The sequence below is a fragment of the Anolis carolinensis genome, chromosome 4 (genome assembly GCF_035594765.1).
Source record: "Anolis carolinensis isolate JA03-04 chromosome 4, rAnoCar3.1.pri, whole genome shotgun sequence".
Taxonomy (NCBI): domain Eukaryota; kingdom Metazoa; phylum Chordata; class Lepidosauria; order Squamata; family Dactyloidae; genus Anolis; species Anolis carolinensis.
The window spans coordinates 77968732-77984402 of NC_085844.1; the positions used below are offsets into that span (position 1 = coordinate 77968732).

The 15671-nt window shown below is 40.9% G+C and overlaps 1 protein-coding gene across 2 annotated transcripts in view; it reads left to right on the plus strand.

Moving 5' to 3' along the window:
• Positions 1-15671, plus strand: part of cd83 (CD83 molecule) — a 62014-nt gene that overhangs the window by 27278 nt on the left and 19065 nt on the right. The gene's annotated exons all lie outside the window — the stretch shown is intronic.

A 15671-nucleotide genomic window follows, 5' to 3' on the forward strand; every position in this document is an offset into this window, starting at 1 on the left:
GTGGTACAGTAGAGTCTCGCTTATCCAACGTAAATGGGCCGGCAGAACGTTGGATAAAGGAATATGTTGGATAATAAGGAGAGATTAAGAAAAAGCCAATTAAACATCAAATTAGGTTATGATTTTACTAATTAAGCACCAAAACATCATGTTATACAACAAATTTGACAGAAAAAGTAGTCCAATACACAGTAATGCTATGTAGTAATTACTGTATTTACGAATTTAGCACCAATATATAATGATGTATTGAAAACATTGACTACAAAAATACATTGGATAATCCAGAACGTTGGATAAGTGAGACTCTACTGTACTTTTAAACACTTCACCTCCCACAGACCACTGTGACTTGCACCAATGACAGATCAGGACCAAACCTGGCACACAGACCCCCCCCATGCCCCACTTTACATGCAAGTGCGGTTAGGAGAGGACAAACTACAGATGATGGGATATGCAGTACCTTCACCAGAATCAGACCACTGCAACCCCAACAAATGACAGACTTGGACCATATTTGGCACACAGACATCCCATTACCTACTTCACATCATGATGCCGAAAGGAGTCTGGACCACGAATGATGGGATTTGCAAGTACAGTAGAGCAGGGGTCCCCAAACTTTTTAAACTGGGGGCCAGTTCAAGGTCTCTCAGACCGTTGGAGGGCCGGACTATAGTTTTTTTAAAAAAACTATGAACAAATTCATATGCACACTGCGCATATCTTATTTTGAAGTAAAAAAACAAAATGGGAACAAATACAGCTTCAATGTTAATAATAGTAATAATAATAATAATAATAATCATCATCATCAAAATAATAAAGAGGGTTGAAAGAGACCACCTGGGCCATTTAATTCAACCCCCTTCTGCCTTTGTGCACCAAAAGCACAAACAAAGCACCCCTGACATATGGCCACCCAGCCTCAATGTTGTTAATAATAATAATAATAATAATAATAATAATAATAATAATAATAATAATATATCAAACTCCTAAATGCTTGGGAAGCGTTCGACTTGTGATTTTGTGATTCTAAATCCAGCAAATAGATCTCATTTGCTATGTTATAATATGTCTTTGTGCCAATAATAATAACAACAACAGCAGCAACAACAACAACAACAACAACAAAGAGAGTTGGAAGAGACCCCTTGTGCTATTTATTCCAACCCCCTTCTGCATTTTTTGCACCAAAAACACTACCAAAGCACCCCTTAATAATTAATTAAATAATAATTAAAATACCATTATAAATAAGCAAAGCTTTGGAAGGTGAAGGGGGGAGGTAGCTGCCGCAGCAGGGGCCAGATAAATGTCTTTGATGGGCCGCATGTGGCCCCCGGGCCTTAGTTTGGGGACCCCTGCAGTAGAGTCTCACTTATCTAAGCCTCGCTTATCCAAGCTTCTGGATTATCCAAGCCATTTTTGTAGTCAATGTTTTCAATATATCATTTTGGTGCTAAATTCATAAATACAGTAATTACAACATTATATTACTGCGTACTGGACTACTTTTTCTGTCAAATTTGTTGTATAACATGATGTTTTGGTGCTTAATTTGTAAAATCATAACCTAATTTAATGTTTAATAGGCTTTTCCTTAATCCCTCCTTATTATCCAAGATATTCGCTTATCCAAGCTTCTGTCGGCCCGTTTAGCTTGGATAAGTGAGACTCTACTGTACCTTCACCCGATGCAGCTCCAACTTCAACAAACCGCAGAGACCCACAGAAACGATGGACATGGACAAAACAAGGCACACAGTCTCCCGTGACCAACAGAAAATACTGGGAAGGTTTGGGGGATATCAGCCTTGATTTACGGGAGTTATAGTTAATCTGCATCCAGAGAAATTGTGATCCCCACCGACAATGGACTGGGACCAAACTTGGCACAGAGAACCCCCATGACCAACTGAACATACTGCTGTGGTATATTGGAGCTGACCTTGATTATGGGAGTTGTGTTGTTATTGTTTATTCGTTCAGTTACTTCTGGCTCTTCATGACCTCATGGACCAGCCCTGTCGGCCGTCGCCACCCTCAGCTCCTTCAAAGTCTAGCCGGTCACTTCAAGAATACCATTCATCCATCTTGCCCTGGGTCGGCCCCTGTTCCTTTTCCCCATCCATTTTCCCCAGCATTGTAGTTCATCCTTATCCAGAGTGCACTAAACCCAGCTGACAATGGATCTGGACCAAACTTGGCACACAGACCCAACATGGCCAACATGGTAGTATACACGCAGGAGTTGGCAATGATTGTCCTGGGAATCCCACTCATTCCAATCGACATAGCGATAGAATTCAAACGACTTCCATGCATTTGCAATGACTATCAATAAAGCGCAGGGGCAATCTTTGCAAGTGTGCAGTTTGAAATTAGAAAACAAATACTTCTCTCATGGGCAATTGTACGTCGCATGCTTCAGAGTCGGTAAACTGTCTGATCTCAATGTTTATGCAGAAAAAAGACGAACCAAAAATGTAGTCAATCCACGAGCATTACAATAAAAAATGATTTTTGGAAAAAAACCCTCTTTTTCCTTCCTTTCCATACATTCCACATAGACACAGCAACACAAAGCAGGGTATTGAATTGAATGATGCGTTTTCTCATTGAATCTGTTCGCTGCAATACTTTTATTTACTTTCAGATTCACTACATATCATACTGAGCTAGTTATTGTATAATAATATATTATAATAATATATGATACATATTATTATATTATTATAATATATAATAAAAGGTAAAAGTAAAGGTTTCCCCTGATGTTAAGTCCAGTCGTGTCCGACTCTGGGGGTTGGTGCTCATCTCCATTTCTAAGCCGAAGAGCCGGCGTTGTCTGTAAACATCTCCAAGGTCATGTGGCCAACATGACTGCATGGAACACCGTTACCTTCCCACCGGAGCGGTACCTATTGATCTACTCACATTTGCATGTTTTCAAACTGCTAGGTTGGCAGAAGCTGGAGCTAACAGCGGGCGCTCAAGCCGCTCCCAGGATTTGAACCTGGGACCTTTCGGTCTGCAAGTTCAGCAGCTCAGCGCTTTAACACACTGAGCCACCGGAGGCTCCCCATAATATATTATATATAATAATAATATTATAATATATAATATTAGATAATAATAATTATATGGATAATAGATAATGGATGATCTAAAACAGTGGTTCTCAACCTGTGTGTCTCCAGATGCTTTGGCCTTCAGCTCCCAGAAATCCTAACAGCTGGTAAACTGGCTGGGATTTCTGGGAGTTGTAGGCCAAAACACCTGGGGACCCACAGGTTGAGAACCACTGATCTAAAGTTTTATGGAAAATCAAAAGCTGAAATCCAGTCACTGATCAACACAGTCAGAATCTTCAGCACTGACATCAGCATGGAATTTGGCCTAGACAAATGCGCCGCAGTGGCATCAAAGAAAGGGAAAATTACAGTGAGGGTATAGACATGTCAAATGGACAAACCATAAAGTACAATCAGCCTGAAGCCTATGAATATCTGAGCATATTACAGCTGGACAATATCAAGCATAGACATGTGAAAAATGTGGTCAGTAAACAAGATGTCTAAAGATCCAGAAACATTTTGAAGAGCAAATTAAATGGCGGAAATACAATCAAGGCTATCAATACCTGAGCCATACCTGTCATCAGATACACTGCTGTAATTGTGAACTGGATGCAAGCAGAGCTGGATGATCTGGACAGAAAAGCAAGAAATTTGATGACAATCCACTACTCATTACACCGTTGTAGTGATGTCGACAGACTTTACCTGCCCAGAAAATCAGGAAGCAGAGAACTTCTGCAAGTGAAACAAACAATAGAAGAAGAGAAACATGCACTGGCAGGTTATATGAAAGGCAGTCAAGAACCAACATTGATGTAAATCAATAGTAGAAAACTGCTTAAAGTGCAAAAGACAAAAAGTGAATACCGTAAAAATACAACGCAGAGCAGAAGAGAAAACTGGCCAAAGGATGCTCTCCATGGACAATTCCTGGGAAAAACCTGGAGCAAAACTGACAAGGAAAAATGGATGTGGTTCACAAATGGAACTTTGAAAAAGGAAACTGAGGGCCTGCTTATTGCAGCCCAAGAACAAGCAAGTAGAACAAATGCCATCAAAGCCAGAATTGAAAAGTCAATGACAGAGGTTCCAAGCAGATGAAACAATGGATCACATACTCAGCTGCTGTAAGAAGATCGCATAGACAGACTGCAAGCAGAGGCATAACACTGTTGTCCAGATGATCCATTGGAACTTGTGCCACCAGTACCATCTGTCTGTGACAAAGAACTGGTGGGATCACAAGCCTGAAAAAGTTACATGTAAAACTTCTCTGGGACTTCCGAATTCAGACTGACAGAGTTTTGAAGCACAATATTCCTGACCTCATGATTATGGAAAAAAGCAAAGTATGTATCATTGATGTTGCAATCCCAGGCGGTACTTCTTTGAAAGCCGTTGTTATATTCCAGAAACTTAGTTTTTATGGCTACCACAAACTATGTTGAATTGGTTGTGACTCAATGAGATATTAATTGAAAACCTATAACAAAATGTTGTAGGGGCCCCTGGTGGTGGCGCAGTGTGTTAAAGTGCTGCACTGTTAGCCCCAGCTCCTGCCAACCTAGCAGTTTGAAAACATGCTAATGTGAGTAGATCAATAGGTACCGCTCCGGCGGGAAGGTAACGGCGCTCCATGCAGTCATGCCGGCCACATGACCTTGGAGGTGTCTACGGACAACGCCGGCTCTTCGGCCTAGAAATGGAGATGAGCACCAACCCCCAGAGTCAGTCACGACTGGACTTAACGTCAGGGGAAAACCTTTACCTTACCTATAACAAAATGTGCTGCAGAATGTCCTGCAAGTTTCTGCAGTTTAATAAACCTTTTTGATGTTTTTATGATAGACTCAATTGGAAAATGACATTTATAACCCGGGAACAAAAATCGTGTTACATGGTGTTATAGTTTGGGATTAATCTCTGAAGGACTACCTCATATGAATCTCAAGCACAACTTTTCACGATCTGAAACCCCCCTTCCCCCATTTTTAGATATTTTTTAGATGGCACAGGATAAATTGGCAATAATTACTACCTCCCAAGCTTGCCATATTTGAGGATTTTTGGGAGCGATTGTGCAAAAAGTAACTTATGTAAGCTTCTCTTGCCCCATATCTCCAGGGTAAGCAGAACTCCTCAAAAAGGCATCTGGCCTTCTGGTAATTTGAGCTTGAGTTATGTGATTTTTCTAATGGTAATGGGGAGATATGAAGTTTATTTCCTGAAGCTAGGTTCTGAATTGTTCTCTAGCTGAAGTAGGTAGCATTGAGTAAGTGACTGTTTTAGAAATTTGAAACAAGATCTGAAGCAGATAATCTCTAACAACCCATATATTCATTACCAGCTTTATCTGCAGGCTTTCTATCTATCAACAGTTACCTTGAATAACCTCATTTCCTCTTTGTCTTGCTGACCATAAAGCTGAGAGTTCAGAGAGCCTCATGGCCGGCTCCATGTAAGCGTGAGCACCTTTTCCAGTTTGCACAGAGCAACTCATCATGAATTATAAATGCCGTGCAAAGCATTGATAAAACAGCTGGTGTCCAGACTAAAAGCAGCATTATATAATTACATACAACATTCATTAAAGATACATTAGACATTCTGGCCCAACAATAATTTCTTACAACTTACACTATGAAAGGGTAGATTAATTTTAAAATATAGTGTGGACAAAGAATTAAAGCACATACTTCCAAACAAATTTAAAACATGATTGGAAGAAAATATTGACAAAGGTGTCTGTAAGTCACAATTAATAAATCTATCATCGCAAAGAGTGATAAGAAAACTGATTGATAGAGAAACTTATTAGATGCCCATTCTTGATAGTACATTCTGTTTCCAAGTGTGTGGAACCAATCCAGGAAAGTGAAGTTACATGCAGAAGCATGCAGAGTTTGGTTGCTAGATCTGGAACTGCACATGCAGGTTGTGTAAGATGCTGTTTATAATAAGCACAGGCATACCTGGCTGATTTTTATTGCTGTTGATCAAGTATGGCCCATACTAGCACCATTTGTTGTTCATGAAGGCAACTTTCTCGGAAATAGAATGGATGCCCGATTCGTTGCTGTTTTGGTGTATAGTTACATCTCAAGGCTTTCTGGCCAAGACAGAAAAACAATATACCTGTAGGCCACAAATGAGATATCAGCTATTGCCAAAATGAACTTAATCAGACACATTACAAATTTAGCTAGTCTGTTGTCCTGGGTCTGATTAAGTTCATTTTGGCAATAGCTGACATTTAACTCATGGCCTACATTGTTTGCTGCCATTTGTACTATTCTAGAAATGGTTTAAGAACAATACTTGGTACCCAGTGCCACCAATCTGTTATGTGTAAATATACAATTTTATGTTTCATTGTATTATTTATTAACCATTTTTCCATATACCTTTGTCTACTAAAATATATTTAATAAATATATGCTTACTATCACCGTCACTCTTGTACTATTGGAACAATTGGTAATGGGCTTTCTGATCCTAGGGAATCCATTGTCTTTCATATGGGTACATACAGGGGCTAGGCCCTGAGAAACATCCTCATCAACAAGAAGCCCTAAAAATATTCTGTGCTAGTCATATAGACCTGAGATAAGGACAATCATGTGTGCATTCGAGGTTGCTCATGCAGACTTTGCCTTTGTCTGCATGCCTTTGAAATTCTATAAAATACTCAGGCTTGGAATAAACTTCATGTGTCTTGCCAGTGCTGCGAGCAGATTAGACTAAAAGCATGCACCGTGCCTTGGTGGATGCTTTGGCCAAAGTTTTTGTTTGCTGTCTGCTTGCTTTCTTGCTCAGTTTCAAGTTCATCCAAGCTTTGTTTCCCACCTTGGATGATATGGTAGGGCTGATATTTTTTGTCTTACCTAACATTCTAACTTACCCTTGCAACTGTTAGGACTGGCAATAGGAGGCTCCTTCTCCACTTTGGAGTTCTCGAGTTCCAAATCTAGTCTATCAGGGAAGCAGTGAGATAAAAAAGTGGTAGTTATCCCTATGCAGACGACCTTAAAACCAATTTGGACTCCTATTATGGATGTGATTCATCAAGATATGCTTACTATTTATTTACTAATACAGTATGACTCATGCATCTGATAAAATGTGTCTTCCTTAGTCCAGAAATTTTCTAGGTCCTCCAGGTGATTTTACAGTATGCTTCCACTGGAATTCACCATAGAGTTGCCCTGGAGGACAGAGCAAATTCCTAAAGGGGGTACCTCTCTAGGAATTTTCTAGGTCCTCTCAGGGTGACTCTATGGTAACTTCTGATGAAGGTCGTTTATTTTAATAATTCACTATTATCCAATTTCCTGTTTCCATGGTAACTTCAGGAATGTATCTCTGATAGATACAGGGGTTGTACTGTACCATGAATGATTCAAAAGGAATTTAAATGCAGTTTGTTTTCTGATTTTTAAAAACCACCTTTGTTTATAACATCCAAAATAGGAATCTGAATTTCCACATATTCCCATTATGAGTTCTTTAAATACATTTATTAATAACCTCTACAAAATGTTACTCTGTCGTCTCACCATGGTGTGGAGGCGATCCTGGACTCTTTAAGGTTATGCCAGCAGGGTCCAAACTCTTGACAGATATTTTTTTATGCTGGTAGGATTTCAAATAAGGCACTCTGGGCAACAGATCCACACTGATGTTCTGCCTCTCTAACTGTGGAAATAGTCACTATAGAAGATTAGCCCTTGGGTGACAAATTGGCAATAAGAACACAGTAATGATATGAAATTAGTAACTATTTGTTTTAAGAAATATATCAATGAAATCATGGGTATTCAAAGTACAAATAATAGCATAGAATCTAGACCTTGTGGGCCATCAAGTCCAACCCCCTGCCAAGAAGCAGGAAAATCGTATTCAAAGTACCCCTGACAGATAGCTATCCAGTCTCTGTTTAAAAGTCTCCAAGAAGTAGCCTCCACCACACTCCGAGGCAGAGAGTTCCACTGCTGAACAGCTCTCACAGTGAGGAAGTTCTTCTTAATGTTCAGGTGGAATCTCCTTTCATGTAGTTGAAAGCCGTTGTTCCATGTCCTAGTTTCCAGGGCAGCAGGGTTGAGGCAACCTACCACTGCAGAATAAAACAAAGCAGGTCTTCCTGCCATTCTGACCTCATAGGGATAGAGATGTGGCCACACTGTTTGTCACAATTCCTCAGGCCAGAGGAGATTCGGGACTTCCTAGCAGATTCAAATGGAAATACAGAACATTTCACTATAGTGGGATGAATACTTCATACCTTCTTTCTGGTGCAAACTGTTGGATCAGCAAATTTAAAGCCCCCTGCTCTCCTCTTTTCTCTTAAAAATAGGTGTTAATTTGAACAGCATTTCAAATAGGGGACTGTTTCAACTCAAAAGCTTTCTTCTGTGAAGCAGGAGGAAAAATTCTGTCCTATCCAGCACTGCCATCAAGTCCAGTAAAATTAATCTATGATTCCAAACCATGATTTCAAAATCCAAGTGGGTCAGTTTTACATTTTTACTCTGCTCAGTGATAGAGATATAAGATCCTGTTTATTGCAGGATGTATTTGCTAAATGACGGTGTGGGTTGCTCAGTAAGCTCTGCTTATCCTGCAGGTAAATCCTCTGGGCCCAATACCTGTTCAATAAATCTGTTCAAGTGAGTAAACATTCTACAGACCTATTACTGCAATATAATTCCCTCATTCTAAACACAGAGATTCATTGATTTGCACACTACTATCTCCTTCTTAAACAAGGTCTGGAGAATAATGTGCTGCAACATGTAATGCCCATGAGAGCTTATGTGGAATAACTCATGTTATTCTGGTGTCCTGACGATTATTACAGTGCTGTTTGGCTTTGGTAGGTTTTCTGTCTGTGCCCCCCCCCCTCACTTGATCCTTGCATGGTACATTACAACCATGAACACACAACCCAGCACAACTCAGCAGACAGGATGCTAGCAGTGAAGCAGCTAAAAACTTATCTGGGCAGACAGCAAACAAAGGCACCATCATTTGTTCAACTCTGATCCTTGCATTTCAGGTCTTGCTTCCTAGTTTCCCAGTTTGTATATTAAGGACTAGAGGCCCCTTCCACACAGCTGAATAAAATCCCACATTTTCTGCTTTGAACTGGAATATATGTCAGCGTGGACATATAACCCACACTGTTGAGACAATATGGTATTTGTAACATCTGCAGTCAAACAACTACTGGCAAGTCATGAATTGTCTTCCCCTCTTTTCCAAATTGAGCCAACAGAGTTGGATTCTTGGAGAAATGCATCCCCAGTCTCATTGCCTGTATCTCCCACTGTTCTTGCATGTGCTTCATCTCATGGTTTCCCACTAGTTCCACACTCTATAGAATGATGATGATGATGATGATGATGATGATGATGATGATAATAATAATAATAACTTTATTTTTATACCCCGCCCCATCTCCCCGAAGGGACTCGGGGCGGCTTACATGGGGCCTTGCCCGATAAAACAATCAAATATCAAAACACAGCAATAAAACAGTTATCCAATAAAAACATCAATTACAGTAAAAACAATAGTTAAAATCAACATAAAACATACAATATTAACACTGGAGACTAATTCATAGAACCCAGGCAAAGTGCAGCATGTGCCAAAATGGGCCGAAATGGGGAAGGTAATTTCACAGTTGAAATGGACAAAGTTTATGATAACATAAACGAGCTTGGGTTGAGTATAGGCAGGGTTTGTTTTCTGTAAACCTTCTAGATAATATTTTCGAAAATGCCGTTTTAAGAATGGAAACTTATGAGTGGGGGCTACGCATAAAGGTCAAGTTGTGGAGACCACTTGAAAGCTAGGTTGGAGAGTTAATTCTCTGTCCACATTTGCCCGTGGGTTTTGTAGAACTAAGAATTCAAGCAAGAACATTTGTCCCATTTCAAATAAGAACAGTTCCCATTCTGCCAACAGGCTTTCTTATTTCCACTTTCTTAGATATATCAGTGGAAGAAAGTGGAAGACCAGCTGTGCGTTAAATGCAGTTGATCTTAGCAATGTAGTCAAGCAACAGTGGAGAGGAGCCCTGAGCCTTCTTTGCAGCTCAGTTTACAAAACTGAATACATGAATGAACCCACTTCATTTGGTTCTAGCATTGTCTGTATCCTGTTTACCTGTAATATAGCTAAGTTTGTCGGAATTAAAATAATATATATGCAACTCTCTTGCCAATTTACCTTGATAGAGGGACTCTGTTCTGAGAGCTCAAGCATTGTTTATGTTCATGTGATTATGCCACTTAGCTGACTGCATATTAAATAACTATTGGGAATAGGATTAAGTAGTGCCCTAGAGAATTACTGTGGTCTGGCAGAAATGGTTTCCCTTATGCCTATAAAGTGCAGTTTCCTACAAATCCCATGTAGTATTACATCAATATCACAGATTGTTGAAGGCAATGGTAATTTATGCCACCACATCATACACAGTCTTTCAGTATCTATAATTACAGTCTTTCTGTCATTCTAACACATCGCCCTTTGCTTGTAACGCCAGACTGGTATTGGGGCAAGGTGGGGTGCATTTCCCATTATTTTACTTATGTTCCAGATCTGATGAATTGAAGTTATCCTTAGAAAAAAATTAAGTTATCAGTGGGAGCCACTAATTCATTCTTAAAGGGGTTCCTATCTGCACAATCTAGCTTTTTTGTGCCTGTAACTTTTCTTTATAACTCTTGTTTGTTAGCAACGTTGGCTTTGCCAAGTTCTCAAAATGAAGTCTGTCAGCTAGTCATTTTGAATTACAATGATGGGAGTTGTTCAACCACTTTCACAAGTTTCACTTACGCGATTTTGATTATTCATGGATTATTCTGCTGCCAACTCTGTTATTGACCTATGCCATTTTAAATAGAGACCGAAGGAGACTGAACACATGGCGAAGTTTGTACATTCCTAGTAAAAATATAGTGGAACATCAGAGGTGGAAACCCCCCCCCCCCTTGCCTGCCTACCCCCCTCCCCGATTGACCAGGTTGCGGAGGCTACCACCTCACTGCTGGGACCTCTTCTTTATGATAAAATGCCTGAACCTGGTTGCTGCTGTGCCCTGGTCTAGAAATGCACTCCTGTGTCCTGAACAATTGCAGCCACATTTTCTCTCTCCTTCAAGCAAGTAGCAGCACTAGATGAAAGCACCTCAATGAAGCCAGTAGCAGAGGGCTTCTTGGTCCACAACTACTCTACTGGGGCTGCTTCCTCAGCCTTGTGGCATCAAGGAGAAGGGGAAGGCTTTGGAAAAATGGTGGCAATGGTGGTCATCCTGACTCAGCAGGCAAAGGTAGGTGGGGCGGGTTCAGTTTTCCAACCAGCCCCGGCAAAAACACAGAAACAAAGATCAGGAAAATGTTATGCATGCCAACTAGCATTTAGTCCTGAGTTTTGCCCAGGGAAACAAAGAAAAGGAGAGCACCAGCCATCCCAGACATCATTTGTTTTTCTGTTTTCCTGGAAAGCAGCATGACCAGGGACAAATGAGCAGGCAAAACACAGAAATACATGCTGGACAGCTCAGCCGAGGCTTTCCTTCTCTTCATTTTTCTATTTCACTAGGGAGCAACTAGGAGGCAGGCTACCAGTGCTGCTGTGTTTCACCTGGGCTGGCTGTGAACTGCTGGCTTGGGTGAAAGTGGTGCATGGGGTCTGCTGCTTTCCCTCAACACTGAGGTGCCAGGTGGCAATCCCAGTGGAACAGCTGCAGGCCAAGAAGTCTTGTCCCTCTGCCACTACCTACATAGAAAAGCCTTCACAAGGTGCTGCCACATGCGTGCAGGAGGAAGGAGTAGATAGGATGGTGGTGGCTGAGGATTGCAAGGTGAAGGTTTAGACCGAAGTGCGGCAGAGGTGGCTCTTCTTGGGCACCTCATGATAAGGAGGGCCTCAGAGGAGTGGCTGTGGCACCCGTGACCTGATTAGCAGGCAAGCGAGGGTGAGGAAGATGGGATGATGGCACTGTTTCATCCTATTTACTTAGGACCTCATCATGTTATTAATTTTCAGTGTCATGGAATGCTTTGGTCCCATTTGAGCCATGGAGCCCCATGCCACCTATCAAACAATGCAAGGTCACTTCCTGCAGGGCCATCATGGGGGGAAGCCATGCGGTGATGCTTCCCCATGTGTGATGCGGAAGCGTTGCTGCCTGTGAGGTGAAGTGCGGGGTGCCAGGAGTGTCCAGTTGCCCCGCCGATTCACTACAGAGGCGGGCAAATCGCTGTGGAGGATTCAATGAGATGAGATCCCAAGTGCTGCTACACATTTAGGAAAGAACAAGGAGGCTGTTTGGGCCAAGGCATGGCACATCCAGCAGTAAACTCTGGGCTCTTAATGCCAACAAACATGGTAGAGGTTCATGGGTTTTCCATTTTCACAGGAGTCTTGCTCCTCTAACCCTTGTGAAAGTTGAGGGCCTACTGTACCTTCACATGTGTGTATGTGTGTACTATTGGAGTTATTGGATAACTCCAATACTACACACAGGGCATCCTTTGTTGAAGCTGAGTGCTTGTTCCTTGTCACCAACTGATCATCAAAAAAACCCCAAAAGACCAACAAATCAATTTTGGCAGGAGGAGGAGTGAACAATAAATAGTGAAATCAGAGTAACCTGAAATGCAAAAACTACAGACAGTGGTAGCTTAACAGGTAAAACAAAAGATCTTTTAAAGATCAAGGATATTAATAGTAAATGCCTGGAAACCACATTTCCCTGCTTTTGGAAGGTTACCTTCTTTAGTCAACAGGAGGGGCAGGGAAATGAAGTTGTCACTTGTCATTTGAGCTGAGAAACATTGAAAAAGAGATAACCAGATAGAGACCTGTTGGATTTCATATAAATTTTAGCTAGTCTTCTAGTAATTTCTTCTAGTAATTGGTAGGGAAAGTAAGATGGGGAGAAGCCTTTAACAAGTGCTGTCATAGGGATATAATTTTTTATGTCTATTGTCAATGCACCACAGCTTCAGTGCTCTTTCCTCTAAAAGAAAATGAAGCCTGTAACAGTACAGTTGAATTTCTCATCATGCAAGGAAGCCGGGAGTGCTTTGTGTGTGCATGTGTGCGCACACAAGGCTTCACACCTGTGAAATCATAAAAGCCAAATTTAGCAAGGGTATGTCTTTGTCAAGGGTGGAGCACATCACCCTTTGCCTGAGGGTCAAATTCTATTTCAGAGAAGTACATTCCAATGGTGGGCAGGGCCCAAAGGCAAAACACCAAAAATGTTTAGGAAGCATCTCTTTTCCTCTAGCGTAAATTTAGTGCTTCGTGTTCTGTTCCCCAGAGCAGCAGAAAACAAGTTTTCTCCATCATCAATATAACATTCTTTTACATATTTAAATATGGCTATGATGTCCCCAATCTTCTCTTCTCCAGGTAAATGTACCCAGCCTTCTTAGCTGTTCCCCATAGATCATGGTTTCCAGATCTTTTACCATTTTGGTTGCCTTCTTCTGGATGTGTTCCATCTTGTCAATATCTTTCTTGAACTGTGGCGCCCAGAATTTGACACAGTATTCCAAGTGATGGCTTTAGAAGGTTCTTTTCCTTCTATTACCATTTACCTGTTTTGTTCCTTACTAATTCCTACTTTTCTGCATCCCTTCTCTCATCACTTTCATTTTTGTCACAATCAAAACTCCTTATACCTACAGTTCTCCATCAAGACTGTCATTGAACTGGTGAGGAACATCCGAACCTGGCTTGTGCTATCCATTTTGACTCAGTAATGATTGATAGTACAGGGAAGAGCCAAAAGCTGCTTTTCCTTCTCCACCCTCTTCTTATGGAGACATTTCCTTGACAGAGTAAAGGGGGAGAAAGGGGAAAGTCCTCTTTGTTTCATAACATCTTGTATTGTGATGACACTCGGTCAAAAATCAGGTAAAGGATACTTTGCCTCTCCTTCCAAATCGAGGAGCTGATTTGGAGTGAATCTACTCTATTGCTTTTGTCTGGGGTTCACAGGGTTGAAAAACCAGCATGTGTTGCTTAGAAGAGAAAAGGATGTGATCCATGACCTCTCCAGACTTCGCTATTCATTATGTGCATAACCGTGGTTCTCATAGTAGTTATTGTTTTTCCCAGCAATAGTATGTTGTTGTAAGTAAAGGTAAAGGTTTCCCCTGACGTTAAGTCCAGTCATGTCTGACTCTGGGGGTTGGTGCTCATCTCCATTTCTAAGCCGAAAAGCTGGCGTTGTCCGTAGACACCTCCAAGGTCATGTAGCCAGCATGACTGCATGGAGCACCGTTACTTTCCCGCCGGAGCGGTACCTATTCATCTACTCACATTTGCATGTTTTTGAACTGCTAGGTTGGCAGGAGCTGGAGCTAACAGCGGGCGCTCAAGCCGCTCCCAGGATTTGAACCTGGGACCTTTTGGTCTGCAAGTTCAGCAGCTCAGTGCTTTAACACACTTCGCCACCTAGTTGTAATGTAATGTAATGTATCCTAGTTGTAATGTAAGGTCTTGGTCTTTAGTGGGCATTTAAGAGTTGTTACATTTACAAAAGACCTGCTTATAGTAGTTTCTTTTTATGGAAAAACACAGCTGCAGTGCCTACATTTTTGAAGTCATGATGGGAACATATACATTTCAAAATGCAGTTATTGTGTGTCGTCATCTTCAATTGCAGTTATTTTTTAAGTTGAGAAGAGAGTTGACATATTTGAAACCATCCAGATTCTTTGTTTTCCTAAATCAGGGGTCTCCAAACTAAGGTCCATGGGCCAGATGTGGTCCTCCAATATAATTTCCCCATACCCACCCTAAATATTAGACTTAGGGTCATCCTAAGTTTGAAATGACTTGAAGGCACACAACAACAATAGTCCTAATTCTCATCAGCCAAAAGCAGCTCAACACTTTGCTGAAATACTGGTATGTTTATGTTGGTTAAAATTGATCTTCATTTTAAATATTGTGTTCTTTTATGTATTTTTTTTTTACTACAAATATGATATGTTCATATTTTTTTCAAACTATTGTCCACTCCTCCCAACCGTCTGAGGGACTGTGAACTGGTTTCTGTTTAAAAAGTTTGAGAACCCCTATCCTAGAGCCTCACTCCCACAATGTTAACTCCTGTGTTAAGAGATGGTGGCACTGAACCCCAACTTGTGTCCCCAATGTTCTGTCTCTTTGTCACTTTACCTGTTTTAGATCGCATGTTCAACTGATTAGAACAAAGAAAGATAGAGTGTGTAAGTAATTCAAGCCACAAACCTACACTTCCTTATCCAGGAGTAATTAGTGTGCTTCCATCTGAACAAACATATGTACAATGATATTGTCATTGTATTTTTTGGGGGGGGATGTATAATCCAATAGAAATAACTCACTTTGTAGCTTTATATGCTGTGTACTAATAATACAAAGCATTTGCTGACCAAGAATTTGTCATCAAGAAATAAGTGCATTCCATACACTCATAATCTGCTCATGGACAATGTGCCAAAGAAAGAAAGCTCACTCGCTGCATAAATTAGTTGTTGCAAATCATTCACTGCTCTAATTAACAGGAGT